The 24149-nt window shown below is 48.7% G+C and overlaps 1 protein-coding gene across 9 annotated transcripts in view; it reads right to left on the bottom strand.

Moving 5' to 3' along the window:
• The window catches only part of exd (PBX homeobox extradenticle), a 305873-nt gene that overhangs the window by 250572 nt on the left and 31152 nt on the right, over window positions 1-24149 (bottom strand). The window lies entirely within an intron of this gene.

Below are 24149 nucleotides of genomic sequence, written 5' to 3' on the forward strand. Positions count from 1 at the left end.
GCGTGCTTAAATTCAGTGTTGGGTCCATTTAAAATCGGAATCATCAAGAAACCATCACGCTGTTTGTTAACAGAGATACGACTAAAGGGTGACATTAGAGACCGACGTGATAGGAACGATCGGAGGGGAGTGGGCAAAACTCGAAACACCGGGAAAACCAACGCAAGAAAGCCTACAAGTACGAAGCGCCGAGATGGCCTTCGAGAAAACTAATCACACATTACAACACAGGTAGGTCACAAAAAATGCAACTTTTTCCCAAGTTTTCATTTATCCCGCAGGGTAAACGCAGCAAAAACCGTACTGCGCGGTAAAAACGCAGTACTGATCTTGAAAAACCAGTACATTCCGCACTTTTTCTCTCCCTCTCTCGGCGCTGGGAAAAAGCGCGAATAACATCCATTTTTACATCAGGTGACCGCTCAAGACCTCCGATCCCATCAAAGCTGCTCGAGCACATCACGGCATCTAACCTTATAGTACAGTCGGGGACAAGTCTCCGGACCACGTGTTCCTCAAAGGAAGCTTATAGCTCTGCTATCAGACAGCGGCTGGAGACCGCACTTGTGGAGATGAAAGAACAAAAATATAACTTTTACCTCCACAAGTGTGGTCTCCAGCCGCCGAATAATAGCAGAGCTATAGGCTTCGTTAGAGGAACACGTGGTCCGGAGACTTTTGTCCCTGACTGTACACCTTCAACTCCTCCTACACTCAGAAAGCTAGTCGAAAACTTAGAAGCTTAGAAAACTGTGCGCCGCTGACGACTGCGTCGTATAGAAATTAAAAATGACATAGATGATATTCGGCGCTTGGCAAACTTTCAAGAGGAAACGACAAGTCACCCTCGCAGACAACCTGAAAATTGATGGTGCCAACAGCATGACTGAACTCCGGGTAAGCACGCTTGCAGTACACACTCCCTTCCCTTCTGAACGCATGCACGTCTTTCAATTTTGACTACGAAAGCGTCATTCGTTTGTAACCAACTTGTTTTTGCCGTGCATGCTCACTCCTCCTCAAGTGATCCTACGATGTAATATGTTTTGTTAATTTCTTCTTTCTTTTATTTTTTTTATTATTTTATCATTTGTTTAAGTCTATAAGCCGATTTAGTTGCTGCTTGTCTGCTGCTGCAGCTGCTTTCTAAACTGGGAGCTGCGACCTTCTCAAGCTGTTTTGACAGCTTTTTCTGCAGCTCCTCTCTCCATGCACTTTTGAGGCAGAAATAAATTTATTAATAATCTTATCGTAACCCACAAATACGACACCTGAGGCCTCCAATAAGATCTAAATGCTGGCGTGAAACTTCGCTCATGACATTAAACTCAGCCAAACGCAAAGTTAGAACAAAATCGCCCCTGCTCATCCGGTCTTTTTTTTTTATTGCTTCTTTCATGCTATTTCCCTCAGATATATTTCTGCATTTTTCTACAATTTTTGCTTATTTTGTCCTGGCTTGTATAGCGTTGTATTTGAAGAAACGTCAAACGCAATGGTCTGACTCCCCTGATCGAATGCCTTCGGGCCCTTAAACGGACCTTGAAATGACTTAGATGGTCACATTCCAACGCAAAGAAAATCTGCACAAATGGTCTTTGTGAGCCTTTGGGTCAAATGTGAAACCTCTGCGTGGGCCCTACAATTCGCAAGAAATTCTTAAAAACTTAGGGTGCCTCGATGCCCAGCGCTGCGCCGTACAGGGTGGAGACACGACCTTCGTGGGCGCCATCTTGGGGCAAGCGCTGAAATGCGGGCCTACGGAGCGTCGGCCGGTATCCTTCTTTAGAACGCGCTTTCGCTAGCAGGCTGAGCTGTATAAGGTTTCTGCATATATGCTCGCAGTTCTGAGCAATTTTTGCTTAGTGATATAAATGAGAAAAGAGCTAGCCTGTGCTTACAAGCGCAGCTTTTAGAGCAAATGACCACTGTGCAGCTAGGACAGCACTTACTTTTTGGCCGTCTCAGATGCTCAAAGCGGTTATTTTAACTGCAGTGACTGCTTTACAGAGCAATGCCTTTTGTACTGCCAGAGCATGACGGAGTTTATAAGGTGCATGACATGCAAAAGGCTTTAACTGCGTCTGTTGATGCAGATGAACAACTAGTTGACGTTTTAGTCAGCCGCGTATATCAAAAATATTTTGCATCGCAGTCGGCTCGGGTCTCTTCCTGGTCAGGTGGCGTCTCAGGGGTTGGCGAAGAGCCTTTTGTGGCGTCAGGTGTAGAACTACCAGGAAAAAGCCGCGGTGCAGGCGGCTTTCTTCGCTTCGGCTGCGCTGTTCGCGCAAGAAAGAAATTAATTCATCAGTACCCAAACATATCCGAGGCTCTAGTGCTCCTCAGATTATCTGATGCGGATACTAGGCTAGCAAGCCGAATGTGGGCAAACACGTCTAAAATCAAACAACGTCGGGACAGCCGTTGACTTGAGGAGCCGCCGTGCATCCATTCTGTTTCTCTCAAACTGATCTTCCTCGAAGTGGCGCTAAAATGAGAGAGACGATGAAACTGTCATTTCGCGCCTCTGGTCGTGTGCACGCAAACAAATGAGATAATAAAAAAGCGTTAAGGAAGCGGTGCGATATTATAAGCACTGGATCACGAAGTATTTCTGTGGACGCCAACCAAGCGACAGCACTAATTCGGGTGTCGGACGGGCAAATTTAACTTCACTTAAATTTGGCTTAACCTCGGACCGGTATTTGCGCGTTTGACAACGGTGCACTTCGCCTCGCGATGTGTCATTACATGGAGAAGAAAGAGCTGTATTCGGGATGAACTTCTGTACTGCGCAGCCACCTTGCTTCCTCGCGACCGCTTTCTTAAAGCGACGGCCAGTTCACAATAGAAGTTTCTTCGCGACTTGTCGGATTGCCAGCCATATACTGTAACCGACTTAATTTTCGCGAGGGCCTAACGTTTGCGTTCGTTGCGAATCGCAAATACCTAGAAAAATTATTCCCGCGAATAATTTGAGAAAAGGAAGGTGAAGGGGCTTATTATTTGTGCTGCGCAGAATTTAGCACTTGCGAAAAGACCACTTGCAAAATTCCAGGACGGCTGACTCGTAGGCAGGTTTTTGCAACCAAAACTCCCTGTTCATAGACTGCATTTTCACTTCCTACTCTGGCCAGAAAAGTGGGTAGGTAGCACGTGGGAGGTTCACCCGTCAGCCTCTATTATATTCTTTTTTGAAAAGGAGAGAGGGGAATGCTCCTTAATCTGCGTGAACCGGAAGCCTCGCAAGATCGAGTGTAAAGGGCAGCTGTTGAAAGAGTACAATGGCGCATTCCTTCGACAAATACCGGGCTCCACCTGCTTCACGTGTTTTCACCGCGGCTCTGAACAAAAAAATGTGCGATCGCGAGAGAGTAAAGATCATCGTGAGACACTCCGTGAATGATACGGAATGAGTGTAGCTCACTGAAAGTGAAAAGACGCAATGATTCATATATTTAGCTTGTAAGCCTTCACATAACTGGTAATTCAAAATGTTCCGCCTCAAAAACAAAGCGCGCTACTTCCAATGCCAGGCAATACGATGCAACACGTGCTGTACTCACGTTTCTAACTAGGCTTCGAGCTGCAGCTTTGAAGGCACACAAAAATTCCTGTTGCGCACAGTGCGAGTTTGGCGAACAAGGCAAAAACATATATTCAAACCGCAGAAAGTCAGTGCTTACAAGCGGATGGGCGGAGCGGTGTGGTATAATGTTATTCCTACTGAAAGCACATAACTGCTAGCGACATTTAGAAAAAGTTCTAAAATCTTTAGCGCAGACAACGACCAAGAGAAAGACGGTACACAAACACAAGCGCTTGTGTGTGTGTGTGTGTCTCTCATCTTCCTCGTGGTCTCTGTCTGTTCGCGCTAAATTTTTTACATTATCTATATGAACAAACTAGCCAAAAAAAGAAGTTTTAATGATGCATAAAAACAGCACAGACATTGTGGCTTGCCTCGCAGATCTTCGCGTTGCCATTCGCCTTCCAGTTCTCACGCTTCACTTTCGCTTCCCATATTTTTCTCCGTCCCTCATCCCGTGGAAAAAGAAAACGTCGCGCTCCTTTCTTCGCCGAGCCGGCACACAATGGAACACAACACCCTGGCATGCTATTTTTCGTGAATTAAAGCAGTTCATCAGCTCAGAATCCAGCGCAAAACACAGCTTCGAACCCTCCCCAGCAGCGGCACGAAAAGCGGCTTGCCCCAAGATGGCGAGCGCGGAGAAGACGGCGGCGCGGCGCATGCCAAAGCGTGTCACCACCCTGGACGGCGGCGCTGGCATCGAGGCACCCTATTAAAAACTGCGACTGGGGCGACACCTCGCCGAGCGTTCTCAGCGGCCAGTACGCCGACGACGTGGCGAGATGGGGCGCGGCGTGTGGTCCAGCCCGTTTTATTTATTTTGCAGCATTACAGGAGGGGGGGGCACAAAGGGGAGAGAGGAATTCACACAGAGCACATGCACCGGGGGCAGCCCCAGTAATAATCGCCGATATCTTCGGTGTTCACGAACTTCAGCGGAACGTTTGCTAACCTCAGTAAGTAGGAATTCCCTCTGCGGAGCAAATAAATGAACGCATCCTCCAGTGGGCACCTTCCATCCCCGGCAGGTCATGCTCCAAGGGGGTCGAAACCAGAGCAGCCGCTTCCCAGCACCACTGTCCTCTTCCATCGCAGATGCCTTGGAATGTCGCAGGTGTTCCGTTTCGCCTTCGTCGTGAGGAAAAATCGGCGCGGGTGCAGCGGAATGCCGACGAGTCACGAAAGGCACGCGGGGTCAACGCCTGAATTAGCCATGGAAGCGGCGTCAGTAATCCACCCCGGAACTAACCAGCCCAGCTCTGCAGTGCACCCTCTTCTACAGAATGAAGTCAGCTGCCAAGACCGGCGGTACTTGACATTCCGAGGGGCCAGCTGAGTCCAGTCGTCAAGTTTGACAGCAGCATCCGTCTTCCAGGAAGACGCTAACAGCGAGCGTTCACCTACACCGCGGTGACTTGCACGTAGCCTGGACCCTGCACGTGCGACCACACGAAAAGCGCGGGAACGCCGCTCTCCGACATTCCGGAGTCTGCGCGACGTAGACGGCATCCTCTCCACTCTATGATACCGGCTACTGCACTCTCTTTAGCAGCAGTTTACTCCGCCTAAATTCCCTAAGGAGTGAAACGCCTCCTTTGGTAAAGAGTAAAACTGCGAGCGCACTCCCTCTAGGGCCTGAGGGAGTGGACAACTTGCAAAATTGCAGGAAAGCTGACTTACAGGAAGATATTTTCCAACCAAAAACTCTCGTGCACAGGCACGTTTTCGCTTCCTGCCCTGCTGCCTGAGGGGGTTAGCGTGAGGGGAGGTTTGTCAGCAGCCCTCCACTGTATCCTTCTTGGAAAAGATATGCGGGCCTGGCCCCCAAATCTGCGTGGACCTGAAGCCCCGCTGGTCACCACCTGCTTTTTAGATACAGCCTAAAGGGTTGTTGTCGAAAGGTTACAATGAAGCATTCCGTTGACGAGCACCTGTCTCGACCCGCGCCTCGCTTTCGCGCCCCTGGTCTATTGTGTCCTTTCAACAACTTCCCTCTCATAGAGATGGTGGCCTCCCCTCTCCCTTTTCGAACAAGAATGCGAGATTGCCGTCTGCGAACGAGAGTTTTCGGTTGGAAAATTGTAGAGGGAGCTCGTTATTCTGCAAGTTGTCAGTTGGAGGTTGTTTATTTTCTTAGATTTTGTACTGCAGCGGAGCCATATATATAGTGACCTGTGACTCGCATCTCATGCAAACTAGTGATAAGCAAAAACAACCAAACAAGAAAGTGCGCTGTGCTCCGCCCACAGAGCCAGACCTTGTACATAACCGATACGTTAAGTGTACACTTTGGAGGTTATTGCGTTGCATTCATACAGCATATTTGATTTCATTTCAATGGATTTTACGTCCCAAAGTAACTGCACTGACATCGCGACATCCCAAAGCGAAGTGCACTAACATCGCGCAGTGCATGAGGCTTTGGAGTTTCGCATTCATCGAAATGCGACCGCCGCGGGGTTCTGAATAGTCTATACCATTCAGCGAAGTCATGCACTTCCGTAGAATGCGTTTAAGAAGAGACTGTCATGGTAACTGTCGCAATTTATCCTAAACATTAGTTTATTGCTGTGTGAATATATTTTATGCCCTTCGGAACCGCCATTCACATTTTGCAACATCTATTTCAGCACAACAACCTCCAAGAAAAAGCGGTTCGCAGAAACGAGCGATGCTTCTGTTAAAGGAAAACACTTCTGTCAGATCCCGTAAACCTTCGCGGTCGACGGCGAAACATTAGTCTAAACACTTTATATGGCATTCCTACTACGGTATGAATGATCGACGAGTGCTCTAGGGAAGCTACACATCATTTTAATACGAATAATAGTGCATCAGGACACCAGTTAACTCGTTCGCGAAGGGCGAGTCAACGTACTGTGCACCATGAAATTGCTGTCGAGTAAAGATTTACCGTGGCGTTGTGGCGTTCAGATGTTGCCTTTACTGTTTCATCATTTACTGAGCTGTGCCAACTCTAACCAGCCAGCGATCTACCAATTTAGAGAACAGAACTCGCGACATATACGCACGAAACTGCCGCTGAACTCAAAATGTTAGCATATATAACTACTGAAAAGCATTACCACTCGTCCCAAGTATAGGCGAGAGGTAGCGCACTCAGCTCGCAATGCAGAGTTTCCCGGTTCGAATCCTCCCTCCAGCGCAACTTATTTTTCCCCAGCCATTCGTAATAAAGGAGTGCTTCTACTCCTGCAGAGGGAGTGCGCCTAGCAGGAGTGTGGCGACTCTGGAAAAAGGAGTGAAATATGGGACAAGCGTATGCTCCATCGAAAGGAGTTCCCCGCACTCCTTTTGTTCTTAGAGTGCATCTCAACACGTGAGGGGGGCGTGTTCCTTAATGAGAAAGGGTGTGTGATGGGTGCCACAGTGGACTTTTCTGCACACTCCTTCCTCGGCAGGCCCGGCCCCCATCTAGGGAGTCCAGGGAAAGGAAACGCTATAAAACTCGGCGCCTGGTACGTCAGAGTAGCTCCTGACCATCGAGCTCATCGCCATGTGGCTTCTCGTCATCAAGCTCCTTGTTATCGAGACTCTCTTAGACGTTCTCTCAGTTGCTGTTTGTATATATGTAAATTTACCTGTATAAAGTTCTTCTTCTTGTCTTTCCCGTAACCTCGTCTCCGACCTCCCTCATCCCCTCTCCGACCCGACCATGCTACCTGAGCCGCAACAACTGGTGGCAGCGGTGGGGTGCTGCTACCACGACTCGTAACACAGGAAAGGAAGCCCGTTCACCCTGTTCGGCTTTCCTTCCTTAACCGTTCAGCCGCCACAGGGACCCCGCCTTCCCGGGCCGCGCTTTCCCAGTGGCCTCCCACCATCGGCGCGACAAACACGACCACGGCGGCATTTCAGCTCAGCAGCTGTGCGCATTCATGCTGTGGAGCGTCTTCCGCAGCGGAGACTCTCCGCTGCGGCGATAGCGCTGTCGAAGAGCGCACGTGGTGAGCTGCCGCCGCGACAACAACGAGTGAAATCGGGCCCGACACGGGGCCACAAAAACAGGGGAAGAGAGACTGGGCCCCAAGCCGGGGGACACGAGGCGCAGAGGCCGGAATCGCTGGAGCAGAATGCGCACAACGGCGGCGAAATGCGCGCTTGGGTGCGCACCCGCGCATATTTGTCAGGCGAAAAGAGATAGCGCCGCCAGTGGCCCGGCCGACGCGGGAGGAGAGCATTGTTTCGCCGGCTGCTGCTGCCGCCCATTAATTAAACCATTAGGGCGGTGTGGACTGGCGCGCATCGCCGCAAACCGCGCGACGCAGCGGCCCGGAAGACGCCGGATCGAGGCGCCCATTCCAAACAAAGGGAAAGGGAACGCGGGGTAATTGAATAGCCGCTGCCATTGGCATAAACACCTCTCGCGGTGGCCCCCCCGTTCTCCGGGCATCACCCAGTAAATAGTCAAGCCTCAATACGAGCAAAGCCATTCGCGCCTTGCTGCTTCGTCCGAGGGAAAAAGCGGTGAAATAAGCGCAGTGGTGTGTCTCCGTGAGCATTCGACATCGACGCAGGTTGCGCACTGGGAAATGAAACGAAGACGCGCCTCCGAAGGATGATTCCTCAGAGTTGCGAGTGATACACTCGGCCCGAACCCCAGTCGCGAGCTAGCCTAAAACTTGACGAGAACATGTTATATGCGAATAGAAACGGCATCACGCCACCTGGAACGCTGCACAACGAACGGTTGCTCACATATATGGTACGACTGTAGAGCAAATACTGGCACCACATTCAGGTAAGCCAGTGAGCGGTATACAAGAATGAAATTTATACGACTGTCTGAAATCGCAGCACTCGTCTTGCTGCGTGCGTCCTACGGCCGCTTGATGACAACATGAACTGGCGGGCGAGCTGGTCTGACATATCTAGTGAAGCAGCGCAACGGCACAAGGCCAAGGGAAGAAGAGGATTCAGCGCTGTGTTTGTCCTCTTCTTCCCTTGGCCTTGTGCCGTTGCGCTGCTTCACTAGATACGCTTGATGACGTCACCCCATTTTTCTTGCCATAGCTGGGATTTTCTTCACCGTCTGCGAGTACACACACTAAGACTAACACAGGCCGGGGGCTTTTCTCGTTATGGGGCACAATTTATAGTTCAATTCCCTGATCAAACAAGCTACCTGCAGTTCAGCAGTAAACACTGGGCCACGGTCCCCGGCGTCCTGTATTATTGGGCTAGCAAATCACAAATGTAAACTAGCCAGGTATCGATATTCTAGGCTATGAATATTTTTCTTTCTTCTTGAAATTAGCTTCAATATTTAGGTAACGAGAAGTTTTCACAGCGGACTACTTTGTCGAGGAGGAGCTCTGTGCGGCGGTCCTGAATGACGGCAGAGCTTCACAGCAGACTCGAAGAGCGTGGTTACATACGGATGAAGGACGCTGACGCCGTTGCTCCAAAGTTACACACGCTCACCGAGCACCAACTTTGCAGTGGTTGGCAAAGGGGTCATCGACACACGTCCAATGGGCCCAGCATAGTTCCGAACAACGGATTTGCACTGCCTGCCGCCGCCTTCCGGGTTTCAGAGCGAAGGGGGTCAACGAATGAAATACCGGCGGTGAGAATTACGGAAGCCAGAACGCCGATTCCCGAGAGAGGGTCGTCTAGTGAGTTACTCTTTTCAAGTGTTTTTTTTTTTTTTATGGCGCTCGGCTGCTGGCCCGAAAGTCGCGGGTTCGATCCCGGCCGCGGCGATTGAATTTCGACACAGCCGAAATTCTACAGGCTCGTGTGCTGTGCGATGTCGGTGCACGTTAAAGAACCCCAGGTGGTCGAAATTTCCGGAGCCCTCCACTACGGCGTCTCTCATAACCCGAGTCGCTTTGGGACGCTAAACCCCCATAAACCATTTTTTCAAGTTTCCCGACTTGGCCAACATGATGTGCTTGTCGAACTACAGACCGATTTCATTGACATCACAGTCATGCAAAATGTTGGAACACGTCATTCATAAACACATCATGCTTTTTCTTGAATCCAATAATTTGCTGTCTAACTTTCAGCATGGGTTTAGGCGCGGATTTAGTACGGTAACACAATTAACAGAATTTGCTCATGATATATTACATAACCTCGATGTCGGTAACCAAGTTGATGCCATTTTTATAGACTTCTCGAAAGCATTCGATACTGTTCTACATTCCAAGCTTCTTGCTAAACTAAATGCTATACTAAACAATCCTCACTTGGTTGATTGGATTTCTAGCTTTCTCTCATCTCGTTCCCAGTTCGTTTCCTATAATTCTTCTCATTCTGCTGCTGTTGATGTAACGTCAGGAGTGCCTCAAGGCTCCGTCCTTGGACCACTACTCTTTTTAAAGGGTCCCTGAAACGGTGTCCATGTAGGCAAAGAGAAGTTGAAGTATTGATAGACATTGAACGATCCATCATCCTACCGCAAAAATTTTTGATCTACCTTGTGCGGAACCAGAGATAATGGCTATTAAAAATGACCACCAGCCTTTTCCCTCTCAACTCGTACACCGGAGCGAACTATAAAAAAATAAAGATTACAGGCCGGGACCATGCTCCGCCCACAAATACGTCATCGACTTGATCGGTTTGTTTACTTCCGGTTGACGCGCTCTTTCGCTCGCTCGCTCGCTTTCCCGCTGTCTGCTATGTTCACCTGTGTATCGCAGCCGTCGCTGCGGCTTCTCTCGTACTATAGACCCCGAGCTGCAGGAACGACTTTTGCGGATGAGTGCCGAAATGGGATTTCAGCCTTAAGGCGGGGACACATGTGCGAAAAGTGTGTGCGATTCGCTGCGGCGCGCCGTTGTGAACGACGTCGTAACAACCGATCGCAGCTCGTCGCCTGCGTCCAACCTCCTGGATGTCTACGACAAGCCGCGCGCGGAAAACGCAACGACGGGAAGCGGAAGCCAATACGAGTGCGGAGAGCGGCAGCGTCATGATGCCGTACAGCGCGCTGCTCAGGGCGCTCGGGGCCGAGCCACGCCGGACCGGCCTGCCAGCCTTGATGCCGGCCACCGGCGACTGAAAAACGCGCTAGTATTGTTTGTTCCCGTCCATAGCAAGCCCTTGGATAGATGCATGTCAAAAATGCATAATTTCTGACGATTGTTGGCCAATACCGAGTTGCTGGTAAAAGTGATGACTGCGATACAAGCAAATTTCATCCAACAGCCGATTTGGTGCTGCTGCTACTTGGTGCGGTTCGCCTACCGTCTGCTAGCTCCGTTGCTGAAGGCATCGTGGAAATCGAACATATCTTTTATTATGGGACGAGTTCGCAGTAAAGCGATGTGAATAGTAGGCCTTTTATTATAGCGCAGGCAACTTCCGAAGCGCCGTCAGCTGCGGTTTCAATGCGAAACCAGATAGGCCTAGCGACGACTAGGGCAGCCTGGGACCAGCGCGCAGTTCGTCGCGCGGCGTTGCCGCAGGCGGTGTCGTTGCCGAAAGATCCACTTTTGCACAGACATATTTTCGTTGCTCGAATCTAGGAAGCATCCTCGCTGGTATCATGGCTGTTTTGCATTTTCTTGTGCGAACGTGATGTACGCCGAGCATGCCGGCCGGCCGGCCAGCCTGGATCCCGTCTGCCGGCGACATAAAAAGGAGCTAAAGTGTGTTCTTGACGTAAATAATAAACCCTGGGATAAGAAATGTGAAAAATGTGTCATTTTTGAGGATCGCTGACCAATACTGAGCTGCTGGTAAAGGTAACGACTGTGATACGAGCAAATTTCTTGCCACAACCGTCTCGCAGCTGCCGCTGGCCCGACGTGGGGTCCGGCTCGCCTGGCGCCCGCTCGCTTCGCTGCAGGAGTCGCGGAAAGTGACCATACTATTATTTTATTGTGAGATGATGCTGTTGACTGCAAAGCGATGTGTAGAGTAAGCCTTGTATTATAGCTCAGGCGACTTCCGAAGCGCCGGCCGCTGCAGCTTCGATGCCAAAGAGGAAATAGGCCTAGCGACGACCACGGCAGCCAGGCAGCAGCAGAGCTCGTCGCCCTGAGCGCCCGCGAGCGGTGCCGTTGCCGAAAGCTCGCAACATAAGCAGGCGTGCTTTGTCGCTGCTCGAGAAGTATTTCTGATAGCAAGGCGATCTTGCCTTGTGATATTTGTACACCATCCCAAGCAGCGCTCAGGCATTGCTGCACGGCGGCGAAGTGCGACACCGGTTGTGAGCGAAGCTTGGGTAGGCCGGCGCAGCGATGCTCACCGCTCCGTGTCTCCCTGCTTGTAGTGGGGCGGCAGTTCGCAAGCGACGATCGGTGCAGCGCGTCGGCCAAGCTTTTAAGGACACGCCGTTCAGAAATCGAGCGCTGAATCCTGACGACGACGACGGCTCGCTCACTTCCATCTTTCGGCAGACAGTGCCGAAGGGCAACATCTTGCCGAACCCTGGCTTTGCAACCAACGACACAGCACGGCCGGTCCATTTTGATTGCGCATGCGACGGAGGTCGTGACAGAAATCAGTAGTGCGGTGACTCCAAATCGCACCTCGATTCTCGATTCGGTTCGACGGCGGCGCCGGCGGAGTGACACAAGCGGCACGAGCAGACGAAAACATTGTAAACCGGAAGTGCAGTACTAATTTCTGACACCGAACACACAATAACTGCGTAAACATGCATATAAACGACAACTCTGCTTGCTGAAATGCGAAATAATTCCGAAAAGAGTAAGAGTGTGAAGTATCTAGAGCTTCTAGTTTGTTAAATGCGTGATTTCACGTTGGCACCGCGAACCAATCATAGCCCAGCACTTGTGACGTAAAGAGTACAAACTGACGTAATGAGTACGGATTCGGACGGAAGTTCACCGCCGCTGGTCGCCGCGAGGCTCGGGAGGGGTAGTTTTTGAAAATGTATTGTAAATTATCTACTCGCCTTTGATGTATTGTACGCGGCATGAACGTTCAGTGGCCTACGCTCTACATAATGCAAGTATTTGTTTGCCAACCTCAGACACCCCTTTCAGGGACCCTTTAATATATATAAATGACTTGCCACATAATATTTCTTCTAACATTCGTCTTTACGCTGATGACTGCGTTTTATACGAATTAATGGCCCTAATGATCATCGTCACCTCCAAGAGTCATTTGCTATGTTTTGTAGTTGGTGTAGTACCTGGCAAATGAGAATTAATTTCGACAAAACCGTCCTCATGTCTTTCTGTAATAAATCTTCCGTTTCCCATTTTAGTTACTCTTTCAATGGCCGTGTGGTGGATAGGGTCTCTCAGTACAAATATCTTGGTGTCATATTCACGCATAACATGTCTTGGTCTAAACACATTGATTACGTATGTAATAAAGCACTAAAAAAACTAGGTTATCTACGACGCACGCTACCCAATTCACCAAAAGACACAAAGCTACTGTTGTATAAATCTCTAATCCGCCCTGTTCTTGACTACGCAGCTGTAGTGTGGAACCCGTACAAGCAATTCGAAATTAACATCTTAGAAGCAGTCCAAAAGAAAGCTGTGCGTTTTATATGTCATCGTTATGATCGCGATTTCTCACCCTCTTCTACACTTCTCTCATTGAATTTAACCACGCTGTCTGCCCGTCGCCACACTGAATCATTAAAATTCTTACATTGTGTTGTCAATTCCTCAGTAAGGCTCTCAGCTAACCACTACATTAACTTTGCACCATTATCATCCACAAGAAGTCATCACGAGCTTAATTTGATACCGTATTTTGCGCATGCTAATTTTTTCAAATTCAGTTTTTTTCCCCGTTCAATAGAAGCCTGGAATTCTTTACCTGGGTCCAGTCCATTCGTTCTCATCCATTTCAAAACTTTGTAACTGCCCTTGAAGACGCATAATAGCTGTGTATTCTTACCCTGTTGTTAACAGTTCCTTTATTGTTTGATATTTCATTTGTGATTTTAACTTTTTGTATTTCTCACTTTGTACATTTTGCTGCATTTTGTTTCCTTGTATTTTGTGTTTTTCCCACTCCTGCCATAGCGCATACAATTTGCGCTGCAGTATGTATAAATAAATAAAATAAATAAATTCCAACAAAACTGTGCACTCAACACTGCAATGAATTTTTTTTTTCCTGAAGGAAGTTCATTTTCGTTTTCTTCCGAGCGTCTCATGTTTTCACTAAGCTTGTGCGCAATTTTTGTTTCGTTTCGAAGCAGATAGAACTGGTTACAAATACATATAGTAGTTGAAATGTTGAAACAAAAATTCCCCAAAAAGCACGGATCGACAGAAACAGACCTTGTAAGCAAATATTTAACTCATCTTTTAATTCATTTTGAAACACTGCAGACCATGATGTCCTAGCAGGAAGGGTGTAGTCAATCAGTTAAAAGGAAATAGCAAGTATATCAACATAATAATAGCACAAAAAACAAATAAAAACAAAAGCAAAGTTTCTGCGAGATTCTAAAGTGTGTACGCTGTGTTGTTTCATTAGCATATACGGTGAATAATTTATTCTATATTTTCAAAAAATAAACCGCACAGCTTTCCTTTCACACGCTCGAGCTGCGGGATATCTTTTTTTATTATGCGGGTCCCAAACTACCGCCGCGTATTCAAGTTTAGCTCTTACGCAGTTGTTATGTGCCAGATGTTTAGTACTGGCTGGAGCAGTCCTAAGTTTGCTCTTCAGGAACCACAGTTTCCGAAGCGCCACAGCCGAAGTTTCTCATGTGTTTCGACAAGGTTAGTTTATTTGTAAGCGTAACACCAATGCGACGCGTAACGCAACTCCACCTCTGAAACATTATCGTTTCGAAACTGGTATGAAAAAAGTACACGGGAATTCCTTGCTTGTTACACTTAAAAGAACCGGTTTTTTTTTGTTTTTTTTTTCCAATGTTTAACTGCATACCTCAATTTGTACACCAGCGGGAAATAGCCTGTAAGGTGTGGTGTAATATTTCTTAGTCTCTTGCGCACGTAATTTCTTTCAACAAAAAAACAATCATCGGCAAATAATAGGGGCGACACTTACCTAGGAATAACGTCTAAAAAATCATTGATGAAAACCAAAAGAAAAAAAAAAGGAGCGGGCCGAAGACACTTCCCTGGGGCGCACCAAAAGTAACATAACAACCGAGAACAGTTTCTAATGGTGACATAATGTAGCCTACCGCTGAGACAGGCTTTGATCCAGTGAACAATACTGGCAGGAAGACCGATACATTCCAATTTAAACAACAGTTTTCTATGTGAAATCCGGTCAAAGGCTCTGGAGAAGTCTAGGAACAAACACAAGTTCGTGCACAGTCGATAGCAGATGCGTAAAAGTTGATAAGCCTTTTCGAAAACTGTGTTGGAATGCTAATAATACATGGTTGCCTCCTAAATGCCGTTCAATATATGTTGCTACAACATGTTCCAACATTTTACAGCCTGCGCTTTTTTATAAACTGGGACAGCACGTGCTTAGCGCCACTCTGCTGGTATTTCACCGGGAGCGAGTGATAACTGGAAAAGGTTAGTCAGAAAAGCAGATATCTGTTCTGCGCAACGCTTACGGGAAGCATTTGGTATTCCATCCGGGCCTTATGACTTGCTACCGTCAAGTTTAAAAAGCACAGCTACGACTCCTTCACGAGTGACCGTAATGCCATGTGATTCTGAACAGTTTGAGCACTTCTGGTCGTATTGTTCAGGTTCTGAAAAATGCCCTGAAAATACGTGTTAAAGTGTTCCGCGATCTCCGAAGCGTCAGTTGTTGCTTCACCGTTATTTATTACCTCGATGTCATGATTTGTCTGCTTGAAATAGCGCCAAAACTTTTGAACATCGCTGCTAATAAATTCATTAAGACCAAGGGAGAAATCACAACTTTTTGATTCGCTTATTTTACGAGAAGAGAGAATTTGTCACATCTAATGCCATCGGGCACCAGGTTATGAGGCAGGGGTAGAAGGGGTTCAAATTCATACAAGGCATAACTGTGTTCGCATTAATGTTTGCATGACAAGAGAGTTGTTGAACGTTGTCAGCTAAACAAGATGTTCCGCAAGCAGAGATGCTCTTCTCGTCAAAGTTTAGATACTATTTCCTTTCAGGGCGTGATGAGATTAGGCACCCCGTGGAGTGAGGTCAATCTGCCAGACGTGCAGCGCAGCGCATTGATGCCAAATACAAAGCATGACAACAGAGCAACAGCTCAAGCTCAAACACGAGCGAGACGACCCCTTGATGCCACATGCTTAAAAGCTCCTTTGAGGCACACCCCAAGGCGCAACTGTGCAGTGGTGCCCCAAACACAGCCAAGTCCTTTCGTACCGGCTCAGCGGTGGCAACGGGCCAATAAATGCTGTCACCTTTCAGCTACAAATCAGTGGCAGCAGCTTTGACTGATTTGAGAGCCTTTTTTATTTATTTACGCTAACAAGAATTGTGACAACAGGTGGCATCACGCGGGCTTTCACAAGAGCGGGAAACTCCCTAAACGACCCATTCGGCAGTTTGCCTTCACGGGCTGGTTGGTTTATCGACCAGCACTGTTTTTACCCCGCCAGTTCACTGAAGGCGCCCTTTGATGCCCCTTTCGACAGCAGCAATGCACAAGGTGATTTGCAGAAGCAGCTCTGCATGGCCTCCGAGATGCCACAGAGTAGTGCACAAATTCCGCTTAGGAAAATGCTTTTCAACGTAACCCCGTCTGCTGAAGAGAAGGGGGCAACCAGTATGCGCGGAGAGAAAAGGGAAGCTAAAATGGATAGCGTCTCATGCCGTTCATGCTTTCGAAGCAAAAGAGTGTCAAGCCAACGCTGACTGCTGCAGGCACTCGCGCAGTGGTCTTGCGATTCGCGGCCGACCATCGCGTTGATTGCAGTCGGTGATTTTGACCGACTTGCCTACACTTTTTTTTTATGGTATTACTGATGATTCCCCGATTTTCCAGATGCACCAAATTTCCCCGACAATTCCAGGTTTTCCAGGTCGCTGGACACCCCGCAAGAGCGCGCTCACCGCACAGCAGCCGCTAAGCGCGAGCACACCAGACCGGTAAGCAGCGTCATAACATGTCTGGTCGCCCAAAAACCGATGCTGTGGCGCAATACAGCGTGCATTCCAGTGAAATACAGCAGATGGAAAACAGAAAAGGCACGGGACAAATGGTTCGGTGAATGGAGCGAGCCATGCGGACAAAGCAAATCAGGCGCGAGCCCATCTTCCAGATCGCAGACCCCGTGGGGGGGAGCGTATGCGTGAGGGAGTGGAAACACAAAAGACGGCTTGGTGCTGCGCGTACCGCCTCACCCTGTCCCCAGATCTGTATTTCAGCGGCACTGCCACTCGCTCACTGCGCAAACATTTACATCCACAACTGCACTGTCAAGGATTTTTTTTTGTTTTTTTTTTACACAAGACGCATAAAGCAAACGTAGGCTGCAATACAACCAAAGACGCAGTTCTGCTTCAATTGTCAGAAGGAAAGAAACACGCTCACGTGTCACAGCACTAAGTCTAAAGTGTTGGCTATCCAGAATGAACTAGCCACGGGTAGCCAAAGGCTGTCATTCTCATATCACAGTGCCACCATCAAAACGCGTGACTTGAGATTTTCCCCAGGTTAAACTCGTGACAGAAGCACCTCAGCAAAGTGCGAGAAAGGAGCCGAGAAGAACTCGCGGCATGAGAATTGCTCACACCGGGACTCGATTTTTTAACACTAGTATAACGCTACTAGGTTCTGGCCCAGTACTACACCAGGGCGGCCAAATCCTGTTCTGGTGAGGGATTGCGTTGTTGGCTCTGGTCACAGAGATAAGGCCGCACTCCAGGCCTGTTCATCCAATTCTAATTCTATCGACACGCGGAGTTTTTTTTTAACCCAATGAAGAAGTGTGCGGCATCGCGATTCGAACCTCGGTCCTCTTGCACGTGAGGAGATTACTCTACCTTTACGCCATCACTGCGCTAGCCTAAGCTCCGCTGGGCTACGGACCGACCGCCATCGGAAACTGAACCTGGCAACGTTTAACGCTAGAGCCTTATCCAACGAGGCCAGCCTAGCAGTTCTGTTTGAGGAACTGGCGGCTATTAAATGGGATGTCATAGGGCTTAGGTTAAGAGGACAGATGAGGAGTACACAGTACTAAGGGGCGGGCACGTACTGCGTTATCGTGGATTAGCGGACAGATCTGAGCGAGGTGCGTGATTTCTTATCAATCAGAATATAGATGGCAACATCGAGGAATTATACGGTAGTAACGACAGGGTGGCAGTTATCTTAATTAGGCTTTATACGAGGACAAGCTGAAGGTGGTGCAGGCCTACATGCCTACATCCTGCCATGATGACCACATCGTCGAAAGCTTCCGTGATGACGTAGAGTTGGCAATGAGCAAAATAAAAACAGCAGACTGCACTGATGGGAGACTTCAATGTCAAGGTAGGCAAGATGCAGGCTGAAGACCAGGCAGTAGGCGAATATGGCATAGGCTCCAGGAATAGCAGAGGGGAGTTGTTAGAAGAGATCGTAGAGAGAAATAATTTACAATCATGAATACCTTGTTACGGAAACGAGAGAACAAGAAGTACACGTAGAAGATCCCCAATGGTGAGACTAAAAATGAAATAGACATCATACTGTGCGCTCAGCCTGGCATCGTGCATGAGGCGGTCATCGGAAAGGTGTGCTGTAGCGACCGCAGAGTGGTCTCGTATAAGCTTACTCTTAAACAGCTAACGGAAGAAACCAGAGTTAATTGGAGAGACATGGGAGAGGCCTTTGCCCTGCAGTGGGCGTAGTCAGGCTGATGATGATGATGAGTAAGAAGGAAAGTAGAGCAATGCAGGGTATCGAAGCAGAAAAGATGTACGGCATGAACTGAGGAAAACGATATCTCAATGTTAAGCCACACACACAAGTGGCTCTGGCGGACGCCTTCACCGGAATAGGAGGCGGCCCGGAGGGCGGTTCTCCTTCGTGCGTTTGCGATGGCGTTCGAGAACTGCATTTTCAGGTAATGCTGTCTAGTTTGAACGACTCTATTAGTGAGCGAATTCGGCGCACGGGGCAGCATGACGGACTACACGAGAAGCTTGCGCGATTCGGGTAAACACCCCGCGGATAGCGCCTATCGGGGGTGTGTCCGGCTTAACAACACACATTTGCGGCGCCGTTTTAAGAAAACAGCCCTTCGAAACGACGTAGCGTACTTTCCCACTCTCTACTTCTTCAATGCACTCGCCAACTGTTAGCAAACAGCCGCCCCCATGGGTAGTCTGAGAGACGAGAGAAATATTTCAGAAAGTTTTGCTTACATGTCTTTCAGTGCCCCCCCCCCCAGGAATCACCCCCACGCGCGCGTAACGCGATGTTATAAAAATAAATCGTCATGAACTAAAAATGCCCCGTAGCATCAAAATGCTACTCTGTAATTCGTTGTTCTTCCCCACGTTGAGTCACTGATCCCTTATTCAGGGCACTCTATGCAAACTAACATTAATATTCTTTTTATATTACAGAAAAAAAAGGCAATACGGATCATTACCAATGCTAAATTTGACGCACACAAAAAACAACCTTCGATCAATTCAAGCATCTACTTGTCACCGCCTTGCAAAATCTATATTTACTGCGAATATCGATATCTATGAAACTCTGAATTGATCCTTGCCACATTACGAACCAATGTAAGCAAGCCGCGCAACAGTGACCGCTGGGCAGTACCTCGCACCCAAACAAATTACGGACGACAAATGTTAAAATACTATTTGCCAACAATCCATAACTCGGAATGTACCGCCTTATTCTGAAAGGAGGTTGTCTAGGTTATCCACGGTTTTTTTTTTACCTCTCTCTAACATTTTACTCCCGAATTTTCTCAACGTTTTGTGTTCTTCCCTAAACCTATGTTCATCACTGCTGTTTCTGCAAAGTGCCACTGTGTAGGTCTCGTCAAGCCTCCAGAAGGCTTTTTGCCTGCACCTGCCGCATCGCATATCATTGTGATCTTTATTTTGGTCCGAAGGGTTCAACTTATGGAGAACGCAGTGAGCTATGAAAAGGAAAATTACAGGAGTAACGTTAAGACACATGAAGCGGGCGGAGTGGGTGAGGGAACAAACGCGGGTTAATGACATCCTAGTCGAAATCAAGAGGAAGAAATGGGCTTGGGCAGGGAATGTAGTGCGAAGGCAAGATAACCGCTGGTCCTTAAAGGTAACGAAGTGGATTCCAAGAGAAAGCAAACGTAGCAGGGGACGGCAGAAAATTAGGTGGGCGGATGGGATTAAGAAGTTGGCGGGGATACGGTGGCCGCAGCTGGCACAGGACAGGGTTAACTGGAGAGACATGGGAGAGGCATTTGCCCTGCAGTGGGCGCAGTCAGGCTGGATAACGCTACTACGCACTCCGCTCCGCGGTGGAAGCCCCAACGGATTGTGCGTGACTTTGCATACCCATACGGCATTCACTGCACTCCACTTACGCGTAACGTTTAAATGATACGCTCAATAGGAAACGGGCATGGCCAGGACATGCATAGGGGGAAAAGAAAGGCAAGCACAGCAGTGCGAAAGAGTTGGGTGGACGCAAGACAGGGCTAATAGGAGGGGCCTTTGTCCTGCAGCGGACGCGGCTGGGCGGATGATGACCGCAATTAGGCTTAACATATTCACGTCGAGAGACGGCAGGCGCCTGCAAAATGGTTTTTTGTGCCACGCCACGAATGCTCGGTAGGTGCGAAAAGAATGGACTCAAGCAAGTTGCGCACATCCCTTGTCCCAAGTCTTCCGCCGACGTCGACTGAAAAGAGAGGGTGAACCCCTGGTGCGACCGAGCCTGCTTTCTCGCATTGCACGTATGGAAAGATCGATATCGATGGAGTGCGAAGCTTCGTGCCCAAAAACCGATCGAAAAAATTTCACTGGCCACGGTCACAGTAGCAAAAGTTCCTGTACGACTTTGTCGGCAAAAAAAAAAAAAAAAAAAAAACAATCTCCGTTAGCGGCTGAGCGCAAAAATAGGCTTTGCGAGTTTCAGGCGTCACGTAAGCAGATAAAGGAGCACCGACACCGACCGCAAACTCCTCCACACGCTCATTCCAGTTAAATGGCAGAAGAATCTTGTGCCGTATCCCTGCGGCAACGTCGAGGCGCGCTTAATTCGTCGATGAGCCCACGACGCCACACCATTTCGCACAGAGACCGTCGAAGCGAAAGCGCACGGTCCACTTTAAAAACACTCTCCGGAGAGGAGGGGGGGAGATGTATCCAACGGTCGCAGCGGAGCAAATCTGGCCACCGTGCCGGCGGAAAAGACGACCAGGAAACAAATGGGCAGCGAAGCGGCGAAAAAGAGCGCCAGCCACCGAGCGCGCCCTTCGCCAGAGCCCCGTAATCAAATCGAGCGAGCCATCGGCGGGATTCCCTCATCCATAAAACACAAAAGGCGGCACCCCTCGGCCACTGGCGCCGAAGAGCCAAAAAGAAGAGCAGACCGAGCGCCGGAGTCGAGCGGCGCGGAAGAAAGGAAAAGAAGGAAAAGGCGCCGCGCAGAAAGAGCCCCATAACGACGCCCACTCAAGTGCCTTTTTATTACCGGGCCAAAACCACCGCGGGGCCCACATCATAATCATAAAAACGGGAGGGGGAGCAAAAAGAAAGAGCGCGGAGGGAGCATCGCGCAGATTCTCAACGGGAAAAACTAACAGCGTTTTAATTCGCGCCGAGCTCTTTTCCCTCGCGAGAAGTGCCTTTTTTCTCCTCCTGGGGCAACCGCTTTCCCCCCTCGCTTCTTCTCTCCCTCCAGCTGCCGCCGCCGCAGTTGACGAAAGGGGTTTGTCGCGTCCCTGCTTCGTTGTAAGCCGCCGTAACATTATTGTGCTTGTCCTGCCGGAGGAGGGGGCGACAACAGCTGCCCAAGAGAAAGCAGCCGAGACACAAACAAGCTCCGTAGTTTTGGAACCTGCGGGGGTGGCCACGGCAAAGAAAGGATGCCATATGTCGCCTGAGCCCCCCTCGTCTCTGTCCCCCCGGACACTCTCCGCGATGGCCCCTTTGTGGCGTCCGACAAAGTCACGAAGTCGGCCGGGCACCCACGGACTCGATGAAAGGGCCGCACAATACGCGAATATTCAAAGAGGGCTGCGCCGCACAAAGGAGAAGCGCGGGGTCGCCGCCGAGGAGGAGGACGGGGACCCGTCCAACCCAAAATGTGCGCTTCCCAAGGTGAGCGACGGCTGCAGGGGAGTCGCTTTCAGGGAGGAAGAAGGTCCGCGGCGCAATTAGCATTTGCCGGGAGACCAACCTACAGGTGGCCCCGAAGAAAGAGAAGCTACTGCGCTGGAAACAAAAAACTACAGAGAATGTTTGCTACATTCGAATCGGAGCGTAAGCACGGATTGATGTTACGTAGAAGACGACGGTGAGCAGGCAGTGTCGCGGGACGGAGCAGATGGAAGCTGACGAAGACGACGCCCTCCAAGGCACGGCGCGAGAGTGCGGTACAGTTTAACACGAGGCGTGTTGGCTGCGGCGACAGCCTAGTGCAATTCATAGAAAAGTGTTTTGGTGCAATGTTTTGTTTTTTTTGTATAAATTACACACCGAAACTCTACCCGACAACACGTGGCTCGATAGGAAAAACATTTTTGTGTCTTCTGTAAACTGTCGCTTGTGCAATGTGCCTGAAACGATTGAACATTGCGACATTGCTTTATAGACTTCAAAGACAACATTTTGTTTTGGGATGTGCTACAGAGGACGCTACAGAAAGATTTTCTCCTAAATTCCTACAGTGTCCGCTACCTTGTTGTTAAGGCGGAAGCCTTTAATGTCTCATCGTTGTAAGCAGCAGTTGTCGACAGAAAATGTCACGCTTTTCAATTGGTGGAAATGGTCGTGACGTCACAGTGCGCGAATTTCAAACGGGGCCAATTGTACTTTGGCTAGTAACCATGCAACCAATTGAAGGGACCGTATAGTGATACTTCAATTAAGTGGGACTCAGCTTAGTTAATTGCTAAATTACCCAATTAGCCTAATTAGCTTTACTATCAGGCCATATAAATAAATAAAACCGATTAAGAAATTGGTCGAGCTCAGGAATCGAACCCCGGTCTTCGGCGTGAGAGAGGAGCATGCTATCCACTCCGCCATGCCAGCTCGATGGTTTGGAATGAACAAAGGCGCGTCTAGTGAATACGGTGCCTTCACTCACTCTCATCCTCCTCCATTCCCTTCCTGCGAGGTTTAGGTGTCCACCGACAAATGAGAGACAGATACATTTCCTTTCCTCAAAAACCAATTTACTGACGAGCGAGGCGTACAGCCGAATGGGCGATGGCGTTCTATGGACTCCTTGGCAGCGTTGCAAGACGCTGTCGCGTTCCACTCTTAGGGGCATCAGTGACCACACTTTAGGTCAAAAAAGTGCCCCCTGAATTTTGTGAGACAGTTACTGCGTAATTTCCTTTCCTCAAATACAATTTTCATTTTCTTCATTACGGCTCCTCTTTATCTATCTTCTTTCACTCCCACTTCCTCCCTTCCTCTACGGTGCGGTTCAGGTGTCCACCGAGATGACAGAGAATTACTGCGCCATTTCCTTTCCTCAAAAAGCGTTGCGTTCAAAGGGCAAGGCATCGAGCTGAACGGGTGGTGTTCCGTGGACTCCCTGGCAGCGCTACAACGCGCTGTCGCGTTCCACTCCTAAAGGCGAAGCTTAAGTGTCATTAATTAGCAGTTAATTAGTACACAGGCATTAATCAGTAATTAAAAATTAATTAGTGATTCGTCATCACTTAGTAATTAGTAGTCAATTATATGTGACGCCACCGGTGCCACAGAAACAGCGAACGTGGTGCGGAAAACGCTTCCGCCTCTACCCACTTTAGACAGTCAAAGTGTCAAAGTGCCCCCTGAGTTTTTTTCCCAACCTGACTGAAAACCGTGTGATACGATTCTTCTGAGAACGCGCATGCAAGACCGCAACGTTGAACCTGTTGTTTCGCCCAAAATTCATTTTATCCGAATGTTGCTGCAGGTAAAGGACATTTACAAAGAATTGGTCTTTTTACCGGATTGGTTTCCCCTCCTGATGCACTGTATATCCCGAGCCGGCCTTTTAGTTCTGTTATGTTTTCTACCAAGTTTGTGCCATGTAGCGCCTACCTATGTGCTCTGTATCTGTAAACACACACTATATATAAGCAGACAAGGGAAGGGGAATGAGGGGTTTGTTATACATTTAAGAGAAGCCAACAGCCACATAAACCAAGGAACACAGTGGATTTTATATTTATTTATTGTGTGGTGCTGATCAATGGAGAATATTGCTGAATATGTTATTGCTTAAAGATAATTGATTACAAAAGCAGAAGAAAAAACAACCACATGCCGCCGGTGGGATCCGAACCCACGACCTCCGAATTACGCGTCCGGTGCTTACCAACTGAGCTACGGCGACGGCTGTCAAATCTTCTGCTTTCGGGGGTATTTATGTTTACAAGTAACCTAACCTTGAGAGTGTTCATCAGCGCCACCCACGTTCGATATAGATCCTTTCTGTACATAACCATGTAGAATAAATAGCATGAAAG

Source organism: Amblyomma mixtum, chromosome 3, assembly GCF_055824585.1.
Source record: "Amblyomma mixtum isolate Tamu chromosome 3, ASM5582458v1, whole genome shotgun sequence".
NCBI classification, from domain to species: Eukaryota; Metazoa; Arthropoda; class Arachnida; order Ixodida; family Ixodidae; genus Amblyomma; species Amblyomma mixtum.